Here is a 25,210-nt window from a genome sequence, read left to right as displayed (position 1 = left end):
ACCCTGTGAGAATCCTTCCAATGGAAGGCTTTGGCACACCTGCCGACTTGGAACAAAGGGTTCTTTGACGGAAATATTTTGAAATACATGGAATCAGAACATTTTTGCTCTAAATTTATATGTCTATGCCCTGCTCTTCCAAGCCCTTTCTAGTTTCAATTCCTGAGGCAAATAAAATATGAGATTGGGGAGTATTGTGTAAATCCACTGAAATCATCATCATCATTGTCATCTTAACTGCCCGACTGGGTTTCAGGGGGAAGATTTATACCAGAAAGCTTACATGACCAGAGGCTCATGGACTCAATTTGAACAGAGATGTGCCCTGTTTGACCCACATCACAATGTAAATTAATTAGTTCATCAATATTTAAAATTTTTTAAGTTTCACATCAACATTCAGGTATCTACCTTCTCAGAGGGTGGGAAGAAGCATAAACAAAAGGGCCAGGCAGGTGTGGCTCAGTAGTTACAGCATCAGCCCATGTCCAGAAGGCTCATGAGTTCAAGTCTCATCAAGAAAACAGACCTGGGTTGCTGGTTTGCTCCCCCATGTAGCTGGGGTATGTGCTGTAGACACCCAATAGATGTAACTCTCCCTCATCAATGTTTCTCTCTCTTTCTCTCTCTCTCTCTCTCTCTCTCTCTCTCTCTCTCTCTCTCTCTCTCCTTTCCTCTCTTTCACTCTCTCTATAAGTCAATGGAAAAATTATCCTGGGGTAAGGATTAAAAAAAAAAGATTAAGAAAAGAATGACCTGGCAGCCGTGGCCTGCCTCCCAGCTGACAGCCCTCAGGGTGTGTATTTTCCACGAGGGTCTACTCTAACACTGATACTCCTTCCCCCACCTGCTGGACCTGCCTGGCCACTGGAGGCACCTGAGTTTGTAGCCCCCAATACATATTAAAACAAGGCTGTGGGAAGGAAGGTTTCATATGATTATGCCTCTCGGTTGAGACAAGACCGGGAATTGAATCCTGACAGGGCCACTAACTAGGAGCATGAACTTAAACAAGTTATTTAATCTCTCTGAGACTTTTTCCTCATCTTTCTTTTTTTTAAAGGAATAACAATAGTGCAGTCAATTCTCCAAATTCTTGGTATAAAGTTCTAGCAAGCCACCACAAACACTCACTTAGTGGATAGTGAAACTGTCCCCGACGGTTCCTGTGAGTCTCTGGCCACATTTTTGTCAACTGACCAAGTCATCAAGATACCTTGTGTAATATACTCACAGCCAAGAGCACCATACCCTGGAACAAAATGAACCTCACGTGCCACTCCTTTATTCTCCTTGAGGCCCAGGGCAGCCTTGCACTTGGGGACACTAGACTGCACTTCAGCACTCCTTTAGGGGGCCAGTTCAAACAGCGACATCGCCACCAAAAAGCATGAAAATAGAACTCCATGGCACTCAATGGACCACAAAAGGGACACTGGTTTGCAGTGTGAGAGCTGAAACAAGGCAGGAACCAAAGGTCTTGTTCAACCTCATCTACAAATGTGCCCACCAGGCGACTCCAATATCTCGAACACTGGACAGGCCCATGAAAGGCCGTGAGTACGATTTGGGGGTTCAGTGCATTTCAGTGAGGAGGTGACTTCACCAATAGGGAATGTGTGAATGCTGAGGACCAAGCGTCTCTCCCTCACGGGATGGCTGGTATTAGAAGATGAAGGGGCCCACGCCCGATACAATCACCACCATCATCGAGATGGGAGGGGCGGTCATCCAAGCCTAGACAATGCAGCATCCAGTGTTTCCATCCTTCCTTCGCAGCCACCAGGCGTGCCTTTACCTTGTGACCATCCGGCTGGGACCATGACGGGCTGGTAAACATACACCATTACCAGGAGACTCACTGGAGCTTAGTTTGGTGGGTGCTGAGTGAGGTGCTCTGAATGAAACCTGGCAGATGCCACTGTAGGGGGCGGAGGCGGTTACCTGTCTGCCTCCTGCAGCAGCCTCTCCTTCTCCTGGGCACCCAGGGCATTCGCCTCCTGCGCCTGCATCAGAGCCTCCCTTTCGGTGTTCAGCTCCTGCAGCTCCTTCCTCAGCTCCTGCAGTGCTGCCTCGTGCTGGAGCCGGTCCTGCTCCCTGAGGAGGGACACACACCCACTAGGCACCCACACACAGGAGACTGCACAGCCTCTGTGAGCGGCTTCTTTCTGCAGAGCTGAGGGCAGCGGCGATGGGCAGGGTTCTCCACCAGCCCCAGCATCGAGTGTCCCTCGTCCCACCCGACCCTTCTCCAGGGTCCCTTCCAGTCCCTGTGTAAGCAGCCTCTCTCCCTTAGCCCACAGGGAACACCAACACTGTTTTCTGAACTCCTCGCCCTTCTTAAAGAAACCAGCACATATTCAGGGAATTCCACCCACGTTAGAGCTGATCCCCCTCACTAGGGCCAGGTGAGCCCTACGACCAGCTCCAGAGCAGTCTCCCTGTGCTGAGCCAGGAAGCGTAGGGGCCAGAGGCCTGCCTGCCTGCTGGGGCCCAAGAAGCTCCAGGGTCCATTGGCACACAGGCACATGCACACCCACACACCCTGCTCCTCCAGGCACCCCCAGTCCACCCCTTACCCTCCTGCTCAGCTCCCCTCAGCTCAGGGCTTTTATTTTCTTCCTGTCTCAGTGTTTATAGGGTCCCACACAGCCTCTCTGGAGGGCTGCAGAGAACAAGGGGAGTCCCTGACTAGCTCCTGGCTGTCCCTTCCGCCTGCTGAAACCTCCCCTATTCTGGGTGACTCAGCAGCTCCTCACGAGTCATCCCTTTTCACTCTTCCCCACACAGGCAAATCCCTTTCCAGAGACCCTTCCTGACTTTCCACACCCAGAGACAGGCTGACAGAGACCACCCAGGGTTCCAGGGTTTGCAGCCTCTGTCTGCAGCCCTCCACCTCCTCTCTACCGCCCCTATCAGCTGTCCTTGTACCATCTGCCAGGAGCCAGGACTCCTGGTGACTCAGACTCAGAAACTTGCTGTGGCAGCTGCTGAAAGACCAGCGTCCTGTGGCCTTTAGCCACGGGCGGAGGCTGCTCCGGCTTGGGAAGTGCCAAGTGGGGTGGGATATCTGCCTGGCTTTCAGGGCGGTGATCTTTCTCATCCAGGGTAACGATTCTGGAAAAAGTCATCCAGGTTTGACAAATGGGGCCATGGACCTTTAGGGTTCCCAACTCCTGCTTCCCTGTTGTTTCTTGGAAAAGCACAGGGATCAAGCCATTCCAACCATTTGTAACAACTCTACTGCAGGGCAGAGACTGCGAGTCTCACTCCTCACTGAACCTTCGGGACGAGGCTTCACACCCAGGAAATGTGTGCCAGGGAATGAAAGAGTGAGGGTCCCACTCAGGTGTCAATAAAAATGGACACAGAGCCACCAGCCTGTGCTGCAGGCACCTCCACCTCCCACCCTGTAGCCCTGCTGCAGACACACCAAGGGTTCCAGCTCTCTGTGCAACCAGCAAACACCACCGAGTAACACAGGAGGTCTATCCAGCAAGGAGGTACCGGCAGAACGACAAGGAAGTCCTCCTTCAGAGCCAGTCAGATGCCACTTGCACAAACCTTCCCCATGTGAGCAGATGTTAAGAATATCACGACACTGTTATAACACATCATAGGGCCTGAGGGATAAGGCCTGTAGGCTCCTCGTGTGGGCACCACGCGAGTCTCCCGTCATTAGTCAGCCGGGGGCTTTGCCACCACCTCTAGACACAGCACCACGCGCCCAGTAGGTGCTCACTAAGCATCACGTGAATATGGGATGGGTGCAGGAAGAGGCAGAGAGGGGGATGTCAAGAAGCAGAGGGTGCTCATTCTGGCTGGAAGGAAGAGTCTGGTAGGAGCAGAAGTCTCGGTTCCCCGGGAGGATGGAGAACTGGGAGGATAAAGGGGTGGAAGGCGCTGGAGAGTGGACAGGAAGCACGGTGAGCGAATAAATGAATGTCACGGCCCCCACACTCATGGCAGCATGAGGCACCCTCAGCTGGCTCTGCAGGCGCAATGCCCTCCTGGGACCCGTGATGGAAACTCCCCGCACCTCAGCTGCTTCCACTTCTGAAGACCCTATGTTCTCTCACCATTTGTTGAGGAGGAATCAAGGGAAATGCTGTGAGCAGGGGCGTCTCACAAGCACAGGAAGGGGATGACAGCTCTGTCTTGTGCTGCTCCATGTGTGGGAGAGCCTCTCTTTAGCCACATCTCTCCCCCTCTCTCCTGAGTTGGAATCCATGCACATCACACCTCCCCAGGCTGTGGATGTGGCTTCACCTGCCCAGGACCTGGAGCAATCTGGGACCTGCCAGAGCAGGAGCTCGGGCGACTTTGGCTGACCACACACACACAAAGCACTGAATCTGGCAGAAGTGCAAAGTTGAGATTTGTGAATTTCAATGTTCATCACTTTTACCTTAAAAAAAAGGAGGAGTGTGCAGGTAGAGAGTCAGAGGTAAAGATGACATGAGATTGTCAGAGTATTGGAGTACTGACATCAGGGATGAGTACCTGAGGCTCTCACGATACAATTCTGTATATTTCCATATATTCAAAAGTTCCCCAAATAAAAAGTTAAAAACACACACAGAAGCCCAGTCTTTGAGACTTTGACAGGGAAGAAAAGGCATGGAAGCTGGTGAAGTGCATCCCCGAACATCAGCAGCTGTGATGAACACCCCCTCCTTGTTCTTGGGTGGGAGAGAAGAGGAAGAGGGGGCAGAAACCCCAGGGGAGCAGGGACCCCAATGCTGACACATGGTTTCCCTGAGCCAGAATCAGCTGGGCACACCCTCCTCCCCTCTTGGACCCTCCTGCCCCTCGGCCTCCAGCTGCACCAACCCCACATCACTGAGGGGGGCGTTCCATTCACTTCTCTTCCCTGTGAAGCAGTGGATCCAGCGGAACCATGAGGGACTAGAGCAAAGGGGGACAGAAGCCTGGAGACCTCGCTAGTCACACCGACAGTTGCTGGCACTCACCTACGCCTGAACGCCTTGCCCTCCACCTCCAGGGAGCGACACAGCAGGGTCTTGTAGCGGCTGTGCTCCTCTATGAGGGCCTGGTACTGCACTTTATTGATGGTCTCTAAGTGCTTGCTGTTGTCTTTTTCCTTTTGGAGTTGCATCTCCAACTCTTCCATCTGCAGAGCCAAGGACCCAGCCCGTGTCAAAGTCCAATTCGCAGACAGAACTTTACTCAAAAGCAAACCCCAAACCTCTTACCTCTCAGAACACTTTAACGGGACTTTTCTCAAGGAAAAACCTTCCTGCCCACTTCTTGGGAAGGTACAACAGCCATTGCCAAGGCTGGCAGAGCGGGAAGAGTGAAACCTGGCCCAGGGTGGCACCACTGAGCCACTGCCCCAGCGCTGGGCTGCCTTCCCTGGGACTTGAGATAGTGCCAGGCGAATCCACCCTGGTGGTGTGCCAGGGTTCTCAGGGTGACCTTGGACATTTGGAGCAGGATCATTATTTGTCCCAGGGGCTGTAAGACATGGAGCAGCATCCCTGGCCTCACCACACCACAGCCAGGAACACCTCCTCTCTCCTCCCCTCAGTCCTGTCAATCAAAAACAAGATTGCCACCCTGACTAGTTTGGCTCAGTGGATGGAAAGTCGGTTAGTCAAGGGCATGTACCTTGGTTGTGGGCACATCCCCAGTAGAGGTGTGCAGGAGGCGGCTGATGGACGTTTCTCTATCATCTATGTTTCTAACTCTCTATCCATCTCCCTTCCTCTTTGTAAAAAAATCAATAAAATATATTTAAAAATACACACACACACACACACACACACACACACACAAAAAAAAAAAACACCAAGATTGCCAATGACCCTGGGAGGCAACACCTGTCCCCATCCCTCTGCTACGGCCCAGGATTGCTGCTCTGAGCTGCAGCTGAGCAAGGAAACTGGTCACCCAGGAAACACTGATCAATGACCCTGACATGTCTGTGATCCTGGAGGCTCCCCCTTGCAGGCAGGGGCGCCAGGGGAGGCATGAGCTCTGGGGGCCTACCTGTAGGGCTCTGTCCGCTTTCAGGGTGTCAACTTCCTTAAGCCGCTGCTCCAGGGCATTCACGAGCTGCTCAGTGAGGGTCTCCCACTGCTGGCTGTTCTCTTTTTCATTCTGGAGTTGCATCTCCAGCTCTTCCATCTGCAGGGCCAAAGACCCAGCTGTGAAGCGGCCCATTCGTGGTCCTACACACATGTCTGTGGCTTCCATGACTTATTCCCTCCCAGGCCGGCCCTGTGCTTTCTAACAGGGCGCTGCGCTCCTTTCAGTAAGCACTTACAATGTGCTCGGACCCTTTCCCTACTCTAACTCATATGATCCTCACAACACCTACAGGGGGCACATCGTTACCCCATTTCACAGATGAACATGAAGGCAGTGGGGCACAGAGACGTCCATAGTGTCCGTTCACTCTGCTGCAGGGACATGTCATGCCGCCTCAGGACTCTGCTGCATGAGGATTCGTGTCCCGCTACCAAGACTGTGGCTGCCCTGCATTCCGCATTTCTCTCAGCTGCGCATCCTCACCGACACCTGGGTGCTCCTCCTGGCCACCTGTTTGCCCGTATGTTCCAGACACCACCCACCGTTACCTGCTTCCGGAGCTGCTGGTTCTCCTCCTGCAGATCCGTGCACCTTATGCTCCTTTCTTGCAGGGCCATGGAGGCACCCCGAAGCTCCTGGACCGTGCCCTGGAGGTTCTGTTTTTCTTTATCCAACTCTAGGATAGGGCTGGATGCTAAAGAGCAAAGTCTATTCAGAGCCCAGATTCCAGGGCCTGGGCTTCCACTCTCTGCCCCCGGCCCCAAGAAACCCATCATCCCGAGTCCTAGGTTGGAGGGGCCTGGGATGTTCGGCTGGGTGCCCTATGTTTTTCACAGGGTGCTGTTGCTGTCGGCACCTGAAGGTTCCTCGCGTGGTTATTGCCCCTCTGCTGGCTCAGCTGGGGCCTTTTAGGAAAGCAACTCAGAGCTTAAGAAGAAAGAAGGTGGTGGAGAGGCCAATGCAAAACCTCACGATGGTAGAACTACTGGAACCACTTTTTACCAAGTTCTAACCTGGTCATCAAGTCCAGGATTAGTTATACTGGAGGTCAGTGACCACTGGGGAAGGCTCCTGCCATAATGAGCTTTCTATCCCTCAAGGACAGATCTAAGATATCCTCTGGGTATCATCGAGCTGTCATCTGGATGCTCCTGGGACTGTCCTCATGGGAGCTGAGAAATCTGGCAACACTTACTTTGTAGTTCATGTTCTGACATCAAAGCTGCCAGGCCCTTCATGTCCTCCTTGGGGAGAATTGCAATGAAACAGTTCCAAATGGCCCTTGAATAAAATCCTGTTCACTTGGGGTGAGGATGGGCTGACACATGAGATTCAGAGCCAAGGGCTCAGCTCCCTGGATGAGGGAGAAGCCACAGCCAGGCTGGCTCCCAGGCACCAGGGGCTGCTACCTACCTTCTGACAGCTGCTCCATCTCCCAGCTCAGGAGGGCAGGCTGGTTCATCCTCCGGACCTGTTCAGCCTCGAGGGCTATGCTGTCCCCCAGCAGCTCCTCAAGGAACTGATGGGGGATGTGTCCACAATCCTAGTGCAGGAAGAGGGGTGGGGAGAGCATGTACCCCAGGGCACCCTCTGGACAGACCCCACCCCCCGTCCATCTAACCTAATTCCCCCAGGATGAAGGGCCTCCATAACCTGCTTGCTCACTTCCAAAAACAGAGCTGCACAGAAGTGACTCCAACACAGGACCCAGCTGGGAGACCTACAGCCACTAAAAGACATGCTGACCCAGTGGCCTAGCTGATGAAGACACCCGACATCTCTGAGTGGTGTCTGAACAAACTGGCGGACAACACAGGGCTTTAAAGCGAGGAATATGATGACTGGAGTCTGCGGCCCCTTATCAGGTTTAACATGTCTTGGAAAGGTTGTAGGGTCTCCCAAAGCACAGCTCAACCCACATGCTAAACAAGTAGAGACCCTTTTTCCAATAGTCACCACCTACATCCATCCTTACAGAACAGCAACCCAGCAGTCAAGCCCTATCTGGTTTTGAGTGTTTCTTAACACACACACACACACACACACACACACACACACACACACATATATATACACACACACACACACACACACACACACACATATATATATATATATATATATATATATATATATATACACACACACACACACACACACACACACACACTGAGAAGCCTGATTATTTTGAGAAGGAGAGGGTGGGATAGAAACATCAATGATAAGAGGCAGAATCACTGATTGGCTCCTCCCACAGGCCACCCCTGGGGAAGGAGCCCTCAATCTTGACATGCGCGGGCCAGGCAGGCACTGTCTGTTTTGAGGTTCTTAAGTGTTGCCCAGTCAAGCCACTGAGCTTAACAAGGGACTCTTCACCATCAGCAGGTCACTATGTCGGCGGCAGCACCAACCCAGTAGCAGAAAGTCAGAGAAGGGTACCACAGAAACCTGAAAGTGCCCCAATCTGTTGTACATGTGGTGCAAGAGGGTCTGACATGTACAGCTGCTGACAGGCATGAGACTTTGCTGAGCACATCTCCTTAACAAGGAAGTGGTGGGCTAAGAGTCTGTCCAGGATTTGAGGGCTGTGTCTAGGCCTCTGGATTCCACAGTCACTCCACTGATCTGGGTGCTGGAAATGAATAGCTATTCGGGCAAGCTTTTGTTCAACACCCATTTCCTTTCTGAACAGTTTACACACGTCCTCTTGGAAAACCAACAGCTCTCAGCAGTTTCCTGGACATGAGGGATAAGACACAAGAAACAATACCATGGGCCTCTGGGTGTCAGGCACCTTCTGGGTGTGGGACCCCATGGCTGGTTCCTCTCACGGGAGGAGTCTGGTGGACTTACTCCTGTCCCAGGGCCCAGCACACTTGGGGGAGCCATTCAGCTCTTTCTCCTCATCTCTGCTCCTGCCCCAGGAGCCCTCCCAGAACCACCGGGTGTCTTAGGGGCTGAGTCTCCCCTGAGTGCCTTCACAGTTTGGGAACACACATCCACGGGATGTGACCATTTCTCTCGGTGGGCCATTTTCCAAGGCTGGCCCCACTCATGGGTACTAACGACTGGGAGTGGGCGGTAGCTGCTGCTTTTCCACCTCCTGTTGATTTTCCCCGCAGGCGCCAGAACCCAGGATTCTTGGTCGAAGGGAAGCTGTGGACCTCCCATCAGTGAACACAGTTCTGGTCAAAGCCTGGCAGCAGGAAGGGTTTGCTCACAGACTCTGGATTCACCTGGGCACCGTCTCTCTGCCCATCCCCGGCCCTGCACTAGGTGCCCTAAGTCCTTAGCACATTCACTGTTCACAACAGCCCCGAGCGGGAGGCAGGGACAGTCCCTTCTTACACATGAAGAGGCTCTGCACTCACCGACTCCGCGCTCACCGACTCTAAGTTCACCGATTCGAAGTTTACTGACTCAAATTTCAACGACTTTATGTCCACTGACTATGTCCACCGACTCTGCACACACCGACTCTCCACACACCGACTCTGCACACAACCAACTCCACACCAACCGACTCCACGCCCACCGACTCTGCACCCCACATTCCACTGTTTCCATGCCGCCCATTTCAAACTGCTCTGTGCCCCGCATTCTAAACGGCTCTGCCAGTGGCTCATGCCCCATGCTAACTGCTTTGGAATACACAAAAATTAGGACACTCTCCCTACAAAACCTAACATCTACCTGGATATATAAAATATAAAGAAACAAAAAGGTTATGTATATACATCCTACATGATTGTAAATGGAAATTAACTACTTCATCCTAATTTTGTCTACCACATTTCCAAAAATTATTGTTTTCCCATCAGCTGAATTACAGAAATTCGATCCATTCCTTTTAGGTAACAACACATTCAGTTTATTTTGTGGAGTCTTACCTAGAGAGCTCAGCTTCGAAATTCTCCCCATCAACTGTGAATAGTTCGTACATTAGAACACCTGAACTCCACCAGTCAACGGCCTAAAATACAATTTGACAGACCATTCACTGATGTGTCATTTATAAGAAAAATGAACAAAGTAAAACTGTATATTTGGAAAATACTTTATATACTTACTTTTAAAATATATAACTTTTATAAGTTCAAAGGGCAAAGGAGAAGGAGGGAGATATGTAAACATCAATGATGAGAATCATCTACCTGCTGCCTCCTGCAGATCCCATAATTGGGGATCAAGCCCCCAACCCAGGCATGTACCCTGACCGGATATGCAATGGTGATTTCCTGGTTCATAGTTTGACGCTCAATCACTGAGCCACACCGGCCAGACTGGAAAATATTTTAACAAAAAGATATTGTACATAGCTTTCTATTTAAGGATTATTAAATTAGCTCATGCAAGAAAGACATTTAGAGAACAAATGTGCAGGTATCGTAAAAATAGAATTTAAACATTTAGTTGGTAAATCAATGAGCTAAAAGTGTTTTAATTATTTCTAAACTAATAATGGTTTATTTGGGTTAATTGAAAATTCATTCTTAATTTAAAATAAATATAAATTGTTTTAAGTACATGAAATCTTTGGACGTATGATGGGGTGAGTAGTGATTAGCATTTATGTTAATTATCTAGATTCACTAACTGCTATAAAATTACTAAAAGTGAAACTGGACAACCAATGGGTCCATGTGGCTGGTTACTACTTCAACGGATGTAGCAGAGACTGGGTGGACTCATATATGGCGTTTATTCCATTAATGTGGACAGAATATGAGAGCAGCAGGTCATCCACAAACATCTGCTCTACTCTCCCCATAAGCCAGCTGCTAATCATGGGTAGAATGACACAGATTCCATGGGAAAGTAGTCAATTTACAGTGGTTACAGGTTACAGGCAACAAGGGCTGGGGGGGTTACAGAGGGTGGGTGCCTTAGGGAGCAGCTTAGGGGCAATGAGGTTATCTAAGCCGTTCTCGGGAAAGGAGGATGGCTGCATTCCCATGTTAGCTCCCATGCCCCAGGGCGTACAACTCTCAAACAGATTAGAATGTGCTTTCTCTAATCAGAACAGAACAATCACAGTTAACAGAGCACAATTAGTATTTCTTTTTTTAAATATATTTTTATTGATTTCCGAGAGGAAGGGAGAGGGAGAGAGAGATAGAAACACCAATGATGAAAGAGAATCACTGATTGGCCACCTCCTGCACGCCCCCCACTGGGGATCAAGCTGGAAACGCGGCATGTGCCCTTGACTGGAATTGAACCCAGGACCCTTTAGTCTAGAGGCCGACGCTCCATCCCTTGAGCCAAACCAGCTAGGGCATAGTATTTCTTATTATTGCAGCTAGTCCCCAATATTCTATTCCTGCCCCTAACCCAGGGGTGGGCAAACTTTTTGACTCGAGGGCCACAATGGGTTCTTTAACTGGATCGAAGGGCCGGAACAAAAGCATGGATGGAGTGTTTGTGTGAACTAATATAAATTCAAAGTAAAGGAGCGGAGGGGAGAACAAGAGAACCCTCTGCTCTATCAGCTCCACGGGCCGGATAGAACAGCCGAACGGGCAGGATCCGGCCCGTGGGCTGTAGTTTGCTCACGGCTGCTAACCTGATATCTGGGCATTCAATACAGGGAAACTTCTCCTCTGGAACACTATTGACCTCTCTCTAGTGACCTTCCTCCTGCTCTTCCTCTCAAATGTCTGAATGTCAGTGATTATAACCCTGGGGCTTCCCACCTCAGGGCCTCAGAACCTCCTCAGAGGGCACAGACCATAACTCCTCCCAGTGAATATTACAGAATTTCAGGAAAGAGCCCATCTTCGTTTTGAGCCTGGGTCTCCTGCATGTACATCTGTCCCCTGAAGGCCCAAGCTGAGAACATGGGATAATCCAGGCCTTCCCTCCCACCCATACCCTACCTGGCCAGTCCTCACTCTCACACTCACACCTACTGCAACTGAGCTAATCATCCCACTACAATCTCCGACCCCTGAAGAGGGGGATACCTGCCTTACCACCTCCATCTTCTATGTTGTAGCCAAAGGGATCATTAGCACGAAGACTTCCCGTGCCATTTTCCCACTCAGAACCCTTCAGGTGCCTCCAGGATAAAAGCAATCCTTGCAATGGCCTCTGCCCTGCTCCCTTTGTGGGCCCCACACAAACGCTCTTCCTGCTCCTCACACATCCCTAGGGGCTTCCCACACTCCCCTATATCTGATCTGCAGAAAAGGAAACGAGGTCAGAGCCATGCCCAGCCCTGCTTTCTAGAAGGCGAAACTGAGGCTTGGAAGACTCAGGTCACCTTGCTGTCCAGTGACTGAGCCAAAGTCCAGGTGAGCTGATACCTGAGCCCTGAACCACATGGTCTTCCTCAGAAAACATTTCTGAACATATGAGTGTTAAATAAATCAATTCTTAAACTCACAAAACATCCTAGTTCTTAGTAATGAAACACAGCTTGTTCACACCCTTTATAGTAAAAGCCCAGCGACTGAACGGTGGAACATCCAGAACAACCAGAATGACGACCAGTCGACCAGTCGCTGGGAAGCTCATGACCACCAGGGGGCAGACGCTCAATGTAGGAGCTGTCCCCTAGTGGTCAGTGTGCTCCCAGAGTGGGAGCGCTGCCAAGCTGACCAGGATGAGCAGCGCCTCCACAGCAGGCTGATCCCTGCAGGCCACACCCCCCACCAGGACACGCATCCCATGAACTGGCCCGCTGACCTATACTTATAAAAGCCTACTATGCTAATTGTCTCTGTGCAACCATTTGACCAGTCACTATGATGCACACTGACCACCAGGGGGCAAACGCTCTGACTGGTAAATTAGCTTGCTTCTGGGGTCCGGCTGATAGGAACTGGGTGAGATGGGCCAGACACACCCTGGAGGCCTTCCACGGTCCCTCCCTGGCCCCGATCATGCACCAGTGGGGTCTTTGTGCCTGTGCCCTTTCGCAATGTGGGACCCCTCAGAGGATTTGGGGGAGCCAAATCCGTGCTTCGGGCCTCTAGTTTTAAAGATTAAAAAATCAAATCACAGAAGCAAAAGGAAACATATTACTAGGAAATGAAACAGCATTTACCCCACTTATTTCTATGTGCTGGCCAGCTTCTGAGGTTTTAGGCACTTAGGAGGCAGGTCGAGTGACTCATCGTACCTGGTCTTGTCCTGGAACTTGCCGCCTGCCCCGCTGGCTTTGGCCTGGGGCTCTGTGATCACTTCCAGTGACAAAACATCATCTTTGCTCAATGAAAAGCCCACATTTCTCAGCATTAATAGGATCCGTTCCATATCTTTCTCTGCGAAATTTCCAGTAAGTTTTTCCAAAATGTTGAATATGAGGAGACACCGTACCACACAGAAGTCATACAAATGGGAAATGATGGTGAATAGGTTGTCACACCCTTTGCCCTCGCTTTCCTTTTTACAGACGTCATCAAACTTCCTCACTGCGGCCTCCAGAAAGGGAGCTTTGACCTACACAAATGACACAGACCAAATGTCATTGCAAACACCTGTCAATTGTGGCTGCAAGTTACTCTCAGGGATCCTTCTTTTCAACAAGCTGAAGTGTTTATGCTGAAAGAGTCAGTACTTTTAGAATCAAGGCATCAATATACTCATGGTAGGATGCACACGCCCACTGGGCATACATTTTGAAAAACCAGTCTGAGTGTACAGTATTGATACACGGCAACACAGACTGGTGGATGCAGCACAGAGCAATCTGCCATAGCACTGTAAGCACACCCTCTCATCCTCTAAGTCAGTGGTCGGCAAACTGCGGCTCGCGAGCCACATGCAGCTCTTTGGCCCCTTGAGGGTGGCTCTTCCACAAAATACCACGGCCTGGGCGAGTCTATTTTGAAGAAGTGGCATTAGAAGAAGTTTAAGTTTAAAAAATTTGGCTCTCAAAAGAAATTTCAATCGTTGTACTGTTGATATTTGGCTCTGTTGACTAATGAGTTTGCCGACCACTGCCCCAGAGGATCTCAAATCCTCCTCCTCCTTTACCACTCCTGATATCTCCAACCATCCCCGTCCCCCAGCCTAGGGCTTCTCTATCCCAGCAGGCTGAGAGTGAATTCCACCACCTCTACCCTTTCTCACACCTGCTCCGGAGCAGTTTTCGGCTCTCTTCCTCCCCCAGAGACCCACTGTAAATCTATCAGGAAAGGTAGGCAGGTCGCAGTTCTTGGGACCACATGATTCTCTGCTAGCAAGGCTGAGAAAGGCAGCCTACAAAACAGTTAATTATGACTAATCTTAACCCAACAAGCCTTGGTTTAAACTTCTCTGGGTTGGCAACCTTCACAAATTTTATACCCTTAAATTAACCCTAGAATTCCGAAAGTTAACACAGCAAAATTATAAACCAAGGAAAAGCAATTAAAAGTTCTCTACTGTCTTCCCCCTAAAGCAGAGTTTGCACTGTCTTTCACACAGACTCTCACACATACATTTATACACCAGACAGTCTGAGTTTTTGACAAAATTTCTGTAAATCAAAAGCGTTAACGGAGGCTCTATAGTCATCCGCTCGCCGCTTGAATTCCTGAAAATTTTTCAAAAACCATTGCAGGGTAGTACAGACAGAACATGAAGCAGACTGACCCATTCTAATGATAGAGACAATCGGACCACAATAACACAGAATAACAAAGACAATGACAACCAACTGAGGATCACCGGGCACCGTTTTGCACTGGGATCTGGTCTCTGAAGTAGCGCTGCGTCGAGCTTTCCAGAGAACCCAGATGGGCACCCACAGAACCAGAAATACGTTTCTTACTGGTAAGAACAAGATCCAGGCAGCTCCAATCAGAGTCAATCAGGAAATTTAGCAGGCGGGGTCTCTGACCTCTATCAGTCCCGGGGCTGAAGAACGTCTCTCAGAGATCTCCCCCTGGGTCAGAGAGTCCAGGGACCCCAGGTGTGATGGGGAAAGAGGTTAACAGAATGCAATACCTCCAGGTAAGGATGTGATGGTGTGACTGAACCAGGAGGATTGGGAAACCCAGGTTTTGTTTTGTGTCTAAAGGCAACAAAGAAGAGGAGGCAGTTTTCCATGAGGAGTTTTATGTTTATTCTCAGGAAACAGGACATGGATGGTCCTGACCAAAAGAGGGTCATTGTATGAGGTAGTTTTTTAAACTTTTCCCAAAGCAGCTCAGAAGAACAGACTAGAAGAGAGATGATAGCAGTTATGGACAGGAAGCAGAAGTCATGTAAAAGATAAGGTAACTGCCAAGAGTGTGCACTGAGGAATGAGCCTTGAGGTAATGTGGTCATCTCCAGGATACGTGGCCCCATTGGCTGGGAAACAGTACTGAGCAGTCTGAGCCCATGGATCCTGGTGGTGGTGGCCAGGGTGTCAACGGATCTTTCTCTTACCACAGATTCCTGCAAATGCAGAGTGGTTTAAAAGTGCTGTTTTGTGGAACTGATATCAGCCTCACACTCTTATGACTTCTGAGATAGTGGTATCCTGGGATTGTCCCCTCCTCTAGCCCTTGTATCTGGGGACCTTGATGAGACAGAATTCTAAGTACATGTCTAGGGTTGTATGAAGTGTTCCCTGTTTTTGGCAAACAGTGGGATCAGATGTGAGAAGTCCTTCCAGGCATAGGTTCCTATATGTGCAAAGATTTAGAGTCAACACTGAGCTCATTCAGGAACCAACTCTTGTCCTTTATTAAAAAATATGTTTTTTTTATTGATTTCATAGATGGAGGGAGAATGAGAGAGATAGAAACATAAATGATCAGAGAGAATCATTGATGGGCTGCCTCCTGCATGCCCCCAACTGGGATGGAGCCTACAACCCTGGTATGTGCCCCTGACCAGAACTGAACCCGGGGTCCTTCAGTTCACAAGCTGGCACTTTATCCACTGAACCACACCAGCCGGGAGTTTTACTTTCATTGTGTCCATTTCTTAAATAGGAACTGGTGAAGTAGGACAGGAGTGAAGTCTAGAGGAGCTTTGTGATACCTTTTGAGTCTGTTCTGTGGGTGAAAGAAGCAATGGAATATTTGGAGCAGCAGAGGCAGTTCATCCGACCCAGATCTTATTAGACTTTCTGTGGCTGAAGCATAACAAACCATATGAGTGTGCGGGAGGTGGTAGAAAATCTAAGATGGAAACTGCTATGGTAGTTTTGGTGAGCGTGATGGTAAGTGGCCCATGATGATGACTGTGGAGGTGAAATAAGCAGTTGAATTCTGGATCAGTGTTTTAGGTTTGGCCACCTGGATTTTTGAATTTTGAGGATGAGAGAGAGAGAGATAAGAGCGAGGGATGACTTAGAGGTCTGTATTTGGTAGCTGGAGGTATGGAAGCACCATCAACTGTCATGCAGATATTCATAGTAGAAGTATAATGTTCACTGGGGATACAAACTTTTATTTTTTTAATCTGTTATGGTGTGCGATATTTCAGAGAGCAGTTCTTGAGCATCTAGAACTCTGAGGACAAGTTCAGGTTGAAAACTTCTTTAAAAGGTAGTCGGGAGTGTAGTGACCAGGGTAGAGTTGTAGATCATCTTTGTTTTTAAACTTTTTTTCTGTTTAATTGGACCAAAGAGCAATTAAAACAAGATGAGACTGTAGCTGTTGCATATTTACTTGTTAATCACACACCAGGATTGTGTTGAGAGCCTTGGTGTGGCTTGTAGTGTGGTCATTAGTCTGATTGATTTACATAAGGGTATGAGTGGTTATATGTGAGACACACTGGACCTGGGATAGAGGGCCATAGGCCATGAGACTTGAGTGAGTAAGGCTGTGACAGGTGAAGGGACATCAAGTGCAGTACCAGAAGAGGTGGGCTCTGGCTATCTGAGATTCTCAATAGGTGAGGTTGAAGGAAACAACAATCAGGGAGGAGGCCATCATAGAAGGACTTGAGGCTGGCCCAATGAGTGTGGACTATGAGAGTTGGTATAGAACAATTCAGTTTGAATTTTCCAAGCATTCACAAAACCACACATGCTGAGTAATGAGTAGGTAGTCAGGGAGATGATTCTGGAGGCTGGGACAGTGGGAGTGCTGGTGTGTGAGAGGTGTGGGAGAAAGAGTGATGTACCCTTGGAGAGGGCATGTGCATTCATGGTTGAGGGTCCTTACATTGACATAAGAGTTAATTTCTGTCGATGTCTGGATAATATGATATGGTGAATTTCAGATTAATTCTTGAAAAGAGCATCTGTTGTAGTGGCACATTATTGGTCCAGAGATTAGGTGAAATATATGTGCACACCTGCCTTTTTTTGAGGAGTGCTGTTACAGTGATTCATAGGAATGAGATAGCATACATCATTGTCATCTCAGCTGGCTTTGGGAAGGCTGAAGTGTAAGAAATACATTACAGAAGTGGTGAACGGAGTACTGGAAAAAAAGTTGATTAAGAAAAACTGTCCAAGTCACGATATACTTGTGTTACCTTTCCCATGATGCCTCTGGGAATGAAGCTATGTGAGAGAAGTGTGGTGCAAAGATTTATGTGCAGGAAGCAGTGCAAAGTGATGGCCTCAGCACCATAGGATTGGGGTCGAAAGGGTGAAGAGTGATGCCAAAAATTTCAGGGTCTTGAAATGAGAATTCTGGGGAAAACCAGATTATCGCCTGACAAGAACAGTGTCAAATCACTCACACTCTCATTATGGACAACTTCTCTCTGTACCCTATGTTCATGGCACCCACTGTATTCACAAGGGGTAGTGTGGCCTAGATGTGAGTCCTAGAGCACAGGTATCATCTGTATGCTCACTGCCCTTGTTGTTGTGGGAAGACACAGCATCAGTAGGAATATAAGGAGAGAGTGACTTTGATGAAACAAAGTCCTGATATCTTCTCTGTATTCAGAAGTCCAAGGAGTAGATGGATATGGAATTTTGGGTGTATTATGAATGTAAAATCCGGTGAGAGAAGCTGATAATGGACTGAACTGTCTCATTATGACAGGATATGAACTTTGAGGATGTGGCCATTGCCTTCTCTCTGGAGGAGTGGGGGATCCTTGATGAGGCTCAGAGACTTCGGTACTGTGGTGTGATGCTGGAAGTTTTTGCACTTGTGTCATCTGTAGGTAAGACCTTCACATCTCTCCTAATAATCTGAGGTGATGCCCTCTCTTCCTTTATTCTCCACCTGTAGCATTATCTCTCCTACAGCCAGACCATACGCTCTGCAGATTGTCCTCACTGTCATGCCAAATGTGCTATGGATGCTAGTGCTGAGCTGTGTGGAGAGCCCTGAGAAATAGACTCCACAAACTTCTTTAACACTATTTTTCTCAAAAAGTGGATGATGTGTCTGGGAGCCAGGAGTCGTACAGACAGGTTAATAGTCCCACTTGCTGCTCATCTCTCCCTGGGAGGGTGACTGTATCTAGATCCATGGCTTCCACTTCTGCACCCTTCCTCTAGATAAAGGTCCTTGGTGACTGCCTGTGCCAGGTTATAGTCTTTATTTACATAAACCATGGGCTGTTCTTGAAAGACCCTCCTTCAATTGGTGTTTGTACTATTACCTTTGCAAGTGGAATTGCTCTGGACCAGGGCTGGCTGGTCACCTCTGTCATCTTTCATTAACTCTTGGAATATTTAGGTTTTATGTATTTGTAGAGAAGGTGGTGAGGGGAACCCTAGTTTATTTCACAGGGTGAACATGCAGGATGGTCTGAGGGGAGGCCTGGCCCAGCTGACTGGCAACTAACAGAATATATGACACAAGGGCTGTGCTCCAATTATACCAGGAATCGGCTTGATTCCATCAGTGTGCAGATGCAGGTGCCACTGCCTACATCTCTGGTACCTTTCCTTTTAACTACTTTACACCTTCTGACTTGTCATTTCACCTGTAACTTCCTAGCTTTTGGCTCTGTTCACCTTTGTGGCATTTTTACATCACCTGTTCCTCTGCACTGATGCCTCTGCATTATTCTTCAACATTGACCTGCACATGTGTTATAAGGTGCACATACATGCTACAATAGGTTTCAAACACCAGCTACTTGTTTATGGAATTTTTCTTGGAATAAGACATAAGTAAAATACTGCAGAACTTGCCTATGTCACCCGCAGACAAGCTCTACTGAACACTGTTAGCCTAAGGAAATACTGGATGTCTTACTTCACTTCCATGTGGTGCTTGCCATCTCTGTGTCATATTCCTGGTGTAGTCTTCCTTCCTTTATGATGTTCTGATGCCCAGAACTTCACAGAAACCTCTTATAATCCTTCTTGTACATCTCTTCTTTTCAGAAAATTCCATGGATCCAAGGTGTCATGTGCTACACAGTTTGTAATAGAACTTCCTCCTGTCACCACAATCAACATTCATTTCCTCCCCTTTTTTCTGTTTTCAGGTTGTTGGCATAAAAATGATGAGGATGAGTCCTGTTCTGATCAGAATGTATCTGTACAAGGAGAGTCACAGGTCAGATTTTTCAGTAGAGCTCTAGCAACCCAGAAATCCCATCTGTGTAAGTGGTGTTTCTCAGTGTTAAAAGATATTTTGCACCTGATTGAGTCACAAGCAGAGTACTTTGAGCACAAATGCTTCTTCAGTGACCCATGTGTGAGAAACTTCTGTTTCAGAGCAAACGCTCACCAGCCACAGAGGGATGCCAGCAGAGAGACCTCCTGGAAAGAAGCTATGGACAAGGCCTCATTTGCAGCCAGGTGCAGCTTCTACTTATCAGAGGTGCCTTCAAACAGCAGGGAGGTTGGGGATGACTCCCAAGCTCCCTCAGAGCTTCTCCTGCATCAGGCCACTCTCAACACTGAGGAGCCACACTGTGGCAGTGCGGTTTCACAGGAATTCCTAAGTGCAAAAAGTCATCACCAATGGGATAAATGTGAAAAAGCTGTCAGCCACAACCAGAAACTTGTTGCATTTCAAGATGTCTGTTCTGGAGAACTGATTTATGAGTGTGGCAAATGTAGTGAAGTTGTTAGACAAATCTTTAACCTCATTCAACATAAGAGAATTCACACTGGAGAAAAGCGGTATGAGTGTAGAGAATGTGGGAAAACTTTCAGTCAAAAGTCTGATGTCAATAAACACCAGCGAGTTCACACTGGAGAAAAGCCGTATGCGTGTACAGATTGTGGGAGGTCCTTCAGTGAGAGTTCTAACCTCATTCAACATCAGAGAATTCACTCTGGAGAAAAACCTTATAAGTGTACCGATTGTGGGAAATCTTTTACCCGAAAATGTAAACTTATGAAACATGTGAGACTTCACACTGGAGAAAAACCTTATAAGTGTAGTGATTGTGGGAAGTCCTTCAGTTGGAGTTCTAACCTCATTCAATATCAGAGAGTTCACACTGGAGAAAAGCCTTATAAATGTATGGATTATGGCAAGTCCTTCAGTTGTGAGTCTCACCTTATTTGCCATCTCAGAGTTCACACTGGAGTAAAACCTTATGAGTGTAGTGAATGTGGGAAGTCTTTTAGGCAAAATAATTGTTTCCTTTCCCATAAGAGAGTTCACACTGGGGAAAAGCCTTATGAGTGTCCAGATTTTGGGAAATCTTTTAGCCAAAAATATAACTTTGTAAGACATTGAGATTTCACACTGGGGAAAAGCCTTAAATGTGCAGGGAATGTTTCATTTTTCTTACTCAGAATAACAACACTAAAGGAGACTCTATCTTACACATTTACCTTAATATAATCCCTTTTTATCAGGACATACACTCTGCTAGATTCCTCATACGTTGCAGGTACAAGTGAGGTTTGAAGGAGCTGCTTTTACTGCTATCCTGCCCAGGCCTACTACCCAATTAATGTCACTGTGAGTGATTGTGGCTGAAGTGTTTTCCCTTCAACCACCGGGCTCACCTGAACAATGTGTATCCGTTACAAACCCCACATGCTCTCTTGTGCTTGAATAAATTCTAAATACTTTGAATGCTTGGCAGGATCTTCATTCCTTTATATCTGACTAGGGGATGGGCCTGACTCAGTGTTTATCCTGAAACCTATCCTCACCAAAGAAGTGGAACCTCTTTCAGGGAGTTTGTGGTTCTCACATCATGCTGTGATGATTGGGATAGGTTCTATTTCACCAATCTGAACACCACTGGCTGTGGTTTGTGATATTTTGGTAAAGATGATTTTTTTATGTTGTACCTTTCACTGTGTTGGCTCTATTCACTTCCTGCCATGATTTAAAGCACTGTTGTGAAATGTCAGCATGTAGATGTGAACAGATATTGTGGGGACATCAAACCTTCAGTGCTTCAGAAGGAAGAGCATGGTGGCAGAAAATCACTCTTTGTCCAAAACCAGCTTATTTTGCATTGCTTCCAAAGGCCTTGAAAGAAAGACTGCATGAATTTGGTTTCAATTTTAATCCCAGTACCTTTGTTATTGGTGATGTCTATGGTCACACAGAAGAGGAGGCCTTTGCTATCCTTCTGTTCACAATAGGAATTATGTTCTCTGTTCACAATATGTGTTACATAACTCTCAGCAATGTTTAGGGGAACTCCTCCCCATGTACTGCAAAGGAGCCATGTGCCATGAAGTACAAAATTTCATAGTCTTGTGACGTTTGTTGTAAAACTCTGAGGTTAACCTACTATTGAGACAGAAATACTGTATTCACAGTGATGGGAGAGACAGCAGTAAATTAGACGGAATGTGTATCTTTTGAATGTAAATCCAAAAGTGTTCCTGGGCCTGTGGCTTGTGTGACCTTTGTGTACAGACATTCTCAGTCCTCCATAACTGTTTCCTGTAAGTGTAGTCAATGGCAGAGAAAACAATTTAATGGTTTTGTGGATTCCCCTGGTCTCTATAAAGTGTTCACCTCAATGTCATTTCTCAATATGTAAGAACTAGAGGCTGGAGGAAAGATAATCCTGTAATCAGTCCCAGGATATGACGTTTGTAGCCAGTCAGCATTCCTATTGATTCCTATGGCAATAGTCTTCACTGCTTGCCAATATTTGCTGCCAATGAGGCAAAGCTGCTCCTCCCAGGATGAGCACTGACATACAAGAAAGTGCACTTTTCTAATGTGTGTGATTTCGTGAGCCTTGACCTAGAGGTAAAGCATGAACCCACCACATGTGAAATCTTATCTGTTACTCATAACGAGGTGTGGCAAAAGTAGGCTTTCAGTTGTGAGTACACAAACCGCACCGCTTGTGCTTTTAAAAAATATTATTAAAAAATACCTTTATTTTATTTTATTTTTTTTAGGAAAAAAAGGAGGGAAGGGGGGATAGAGAGAGATACACAACCTGAGCTCTCTCCTGAACATCCCTTACTGGGGACCCAGGAGGAGCTGTGCCCTGACCTGGAATTGAACCAGGATGTTTCAGTGCCCTGGATGACACCCACCCAGCTGAGGTACATGGTGAAAGCAGAGTTTATTCTGGTATTTTTATGTATTAATTATTTTTCATACCAACAACGCTAATCCTGCATTTCCCACACTCTACCTTTTCCTCCTGCCCTTTTATAATCTCTCTTTCTGACTTTCCCAGTCTTCCATGCAATCATTAATTTTATATCCTTTACATTTGATTATTTCACATTTTTCATATTTTTATATGGACTACAAGGTGTGTACTTTTTAACAAATACTGTACTGGCTTCCTTAATGCTACATCCTTATTTTGAGATTCAATACAAATGCTTATGTGAATATTGAATTTGTTTTATCACTGACTAGTATTGTATTCTATGGATAACAACTTCATGAATTGATCTGCATACAATTGGTTATTTCCAGATTTGGGGTATTATAAATAAATCTGTTCAGAATATTTGCGTTCAGATATTTTTATATATAGATCTTTTACTAATCAAACATTTGCAATCTAGGTTAATGTTTCACATTTTAACATTAGCAGAACTGTGATCTAAAGTTGTCATGCAATTTGCCTTTCCACCCAGGCACAGTATATAAAAATTCCCATTTTGTTCAATCCTGCCATCACATTTGGGCATTAATCTTTTTAAATAGTAGGCTGCAATTGCCTATATGTGAAATTGCTTTTGTTTTAATTATATTCCATAAGAATTTTTAATGGTGAACACTTTTTCATACAAGTATTTACATTGTCTTTATCTCCTTTGGCTCAGAATTGTTGCCTATTTTAAAAATAATTTATATTTTAACCAATATGAGGACAGTTCACAATCTGATATATATATTTGAATTTCATTTATTCCTCTATAATGAACTGACTTCTTTGCTATATGGAACTATAATAGCTTTTGAATACTGTAAGGAAAACTGATTTTCTCAATTTTTAACCTATGTACAATTTAAACCTACATGTACCTTATACTTACAAGTTTTGTATGCATGGTTAACGTTCTACACCACTCTTTTATAAGTCTAAGCATTCAATAATATGTTAAGTGAAGTCTAAGTTCATAATCTTTGTTAAATTCCCTCATGTAAATACCCTCATTTTGGTTAGTTTCAAACTGCCAAAATGATGGCACTGAACAAGGATATGATGATATTTCAGTAGCATATTATTATATTTTACTAGAGGCCCAGTTCATGAAATCCATGCACGGGGGTAGGAGGGACAGGGGGAGGGTGTCTCTCAGCCCGGCTTGCACTCTCTTGCAATCTGGGACCCCTCTGAGGATGTCCGACTGCTAGTAAGGCCTGATTGGGCCTAAACTGGCAGTTGTGCATCCCTACTGCAATCCGGGACGGATGTCTCCTAACCGATCACCTGCCTGTGTGATCTCCCCTAACCACTCTGCCTGCCTGCCTGATGCCCCTAACTCCTTGCCTGCCTGATTGCCCTAACCACTTTGCCTACCTGACTGTTCTTATGACCTGAAATTGCGATGTCCTGGGACAGTCTTCCATTTCTTCTAGTCCTTGGGCCTGGGGACACTGGAACCTCTTATTAATTTTTCTTGCACGCCTCTTGTTTTCAGAGAGGCTTGGTCTCAACATGATACCACATTGATATTGGGGGGATGCATTTCAGGCGGCCTCCCCCCTTCGTAAGTTTGGCCTGAGCAGGGCAGACCCTTGCACCTGAAGTGAGGTGATGGAGCCTGGACTCTGAGGGACAATATACTGTGGGATGTAAGGTTGAGGGGGCAGAGAGTTTGGGTGTTGGGACAGGATTGGTGATAGGGTTTCCTGCCAGCATATGGAAGAAGTCCATTGTGTGTGTCCTGTGGCACCGTCTGGGTTGCCCCAATTCTCTCTCTCTCTCTCTCTCTCTCTCTCTCTCTCTCTCTCTCTCTCTGTGTGTGTGTGTGTGTGTGTGTGTGTGTGTGTGTGTGTGTTGTCCTCAGGGTATTGCCCATGTCTACAGTGTGGGTCTGTGTAAACCTGGACATAAGCCCAGCACCTGAGTGCCAACCAGAGGCTGGGAGTGTTCTGTACCTGCATGTTTCTGTGCTCATGTTATCTGTATGTTTCTCTCTGAGTCTGTGCACCCTCATCATGGGCAAGTGGCAAGTGCATAGGCAATCTTCGGAGAGGTGTTTTAGAGGCACCTTCCTCTATATCAATATGTTCTTCTTCCCCACCCCCAGGTGAGGTCCTTCTTCTCTTCCAGGCATCTGGTGTCCCTATGGAGGTCCCATCCTGACTCTCAAGGATGGATTAAGCATAGGGTCTGTTCAGAGAGTCCCAGGCTGTGGGAAGGTGGGGAATTGGGGAAAACTCTGATGACAGACAGGAGATATAGAGTGTGGATTGGGAACATTTGGGAAGGACAGTAGTCTTTGTGAAGGAGTTAGAGAATCCAGGATCCTTGTGAAGGAATATGAGGATGGATACATGTGGGGAAAAGCTGAGGGGGAAGACTTCTTGTCTCCGAAGTCCCCACTGGTAATGAACTGGACATCCCAGGAGAGGGGTGTCTCTTGCCATGTCAAAGCTAGGCTGACAACTAATACAGGAAGGTGCCAGGGGCTCCCTGGAGCATCACTCCTGGACTTATGGCCTCTGGTCATCTACTGGGTGTGCATGGTTAACCCAACACTGGGGCCACGAGGGAGAATTAGGACCAGTGTGGAGAACTATCCAGGGACGCTTTATCACAAGGTTATACACAGAACAAATGGAAAGCACAGGATCACCATTGATGTTAATGTCAGCATTTTTCACCATCATCCTCACTGGGAGCACTCACCAGGGCAATGCAAAAGATAAGGAGACTTGGAAGCAGGTACTGA

This window comes from Plecotus auritus, assembly GCF_963455305.1.
Source record: "Plecotus auritus genome assembly, chromosome: 15".
NCBI lineage: Eukaryota > Metazoa > Chordata > Mammalia > Chiroptera > Vespertilionidae > Plecotus > Plecotus auritus.
Note: the sequence above shows the minus strand (reverse complement) of the source record.